We start from the raw sequence: 2,500 nt of genomic DNA, 5'->3' as shown, positions 1-2,500 counted from the left end.
ATATATGTGTGTGTGTGTGTTTGTGTGTCTGTGTTTGTCCCCCTAGCATTGCTTGACAACCGATGCTGGTGTATTTACGTCCCTGTCACCTAGCGGTTCGGCAAAAGAGACCGATAGAATAAGTACTGGGCTTACAAAGAATAAGTCCCGGGGTTGATTTGCTCGACTAAAGGCGGTGCTCCAGCATGGCCGCAGTCAAATGACTGAAACAAGTAAAAGAGAGTAAGAGTATGATACATAAGTTCTCGCTCAGAAAATTAAGCAACATGACCTGACAGTGGGAGCTGAAGCCACTGAATTATACAAGTATCAGTGCTAAAGTCGTACCAAATTACTATCAGCTAAGTTGGCTCTGAAAGGTCAACATTTTTTTTACTGTGTAAACAGTAAAATAATAGTAGTAGGTTGGCAGTGTGCCAAATGAGAAATTTGGGACAACTCCAAGGACTTCATATGAAGGTATTGTAGCTAGGGTGAAGTTCTCATCTCCCTAAGCTACACTTAGAGAAGGACTAGCAGTATCGCCCGGCGTTGCTCGGGTTTGTAAGGGAAATAACTATAAAGCATTTTTAGAGAGTTATAGCCAAAAAATAGCAAAAAAATGGGGGAAAAATTATGGTAAATTTTTTTGAGAGTTAAAAAGGTCGAGTTGCGTCCCCTAGACAGTTTGTGGTTTGTGTTTCTGATTGTCGACCCCATGTCGAATTTATCGATTTTTTTCAGAACTGGGGGAACTTTTCAAAATTTTCTCTGCGTTAGTTTTGAATTATGACATTGGGCTATGTGTGTGTCAAGTTTCATCAGAATCGGTTCAAAGCCGTGGTCAGGGTGAGGGTACAACCTAACAGACACACAGATACGCACACAGACAAACTGCCGTTTATATATATAGAGATTTCTACTCAGTAATGAAAGCTAATGATATACTCTTTACTCTTACTCTTTTACTCTTTTACTTGTTTCAGTCATTTGACTGCGGCCATGCTGGAGCACCGCCTTTAGTTGAGCAAATCGACCCCGGGACTTATTCTTTGTAAGCCCAGTACTTATTTTATCGGTCTCTTTTGCTGAACCGCTAAGTTACGGAGACGTAAACACACCAGCATTGGTTGTCAAGCAATGCTAGGGGGACAAACACAAACACACAAACACATACATACATATATATATATACATATATACGACAGGCTTCTTTCAGTTTCCGTCTACCAAATCCACTCACAAGGCGTTGGTTGGCCCGGGGCTATAGCAGAAGACACTTGCCCAAGATGCCACGCAGTAGGACTGAACCCGGAACCATGTTGGTTGGTTAGCAAGCTACTTACCACACAGCCACTCCTGCGCCTCGGTAATTTACTCATTATAATACTCATTAATTTTACTGTCCTTCTATTTACCTCCAATCACTGGGTCCTTCTTTGTACTGAACTTGTTCACTCAATCAAGAAGAAGCTGTTTTGGCCAGGAATACTAAGTAATGACAGCAACAAAATACGAGCTGGCAAGCTGGCAGCTGATTCTCCTGTACTCTATCAACTCGGCTATTAACTCACTGTCACACGCACTCTCTATTTGTCATATGTCCATACACACACAAACAAAAACACACTTAGGTACACACAGGAGTGGCTGTGTGGTAAGTAGCTTGCTTACCAACCACATGGTTCCGGGTTCAGTCCCACTGGGTGGCATCTTGGGCAAGTGTCTTCTGCTATAGCCTCGGGTCAAACCAAAGCCTTGTGAGTGGATTTGGTAGACGGAAACTGAATGAAGCCCGTCGTATATATGTATATATATATATATATATGTGTGTGTGTGTATGTTTGTGTGTCTGACTTTGACCCCCTAGCATTGCTTGACAACGGATGCTGGTGTGTTTATGTCCCCGTCACTTAGCGGTTCGGCAAAAAGACCGATAGAATAAGTACTGGGCTTACAAAAGAATAAGTCCCAGGGTCGAGTTGCTCGACTAAAGGCGGTGCTGCAGCATGGCCGCAGTCAACTGACTGAAACAACTAAAAGAGTAAAAAGAGTAAAAAGAGTAAAAAGAGTATATACACATCCATAAACACATGCATATGCATGCATTTTGTTCTCAGTACCATCAATCAATCAATCAATCAATCAATCAATCAATCAATCAATCATTCAATCAATCAATCAATCATTCAATCACACATTCACATAATTGAACACACGCATGCCATCACACACCCACACACGTGCCAACTACAAATTTCCAAAACAGTAGCTATTGATGTGAAATGAGTGGAATGAAGAAGATCGAAGCTGTAGCAAACAAACACAACACAGACGCCATGACAAAATGGCCGACTAATAAAAAAAAAACCAAAGAAGATGTCAGAAGATGCTGGCATTTAAGAGAAATTAACCTCCAATTTTATTTCTTTGCCTTTTATATTACTTTAATCTATCTCACTTTTCAGTTCTCCTACTCCTTCAAATAATCTTGCTATAAACTTTTGCTTTGTGCTTCACA

Source organism: Octopus sinensis, linkage group LG8, assembly GCF_006345805.1.
Source record: "Octopus sinensis linkage group LG8, ASM634580v1, whole genome shotgun sequence".
Lineage (NCBI taxonomy): Eukaryota > Metazoa > Mollusca > Cephalopoda > Octopoda > Octopodidae > Octopus > Octopus sinensis.
Note: the sequence above shows the minus strand (reverse complement) of the source record.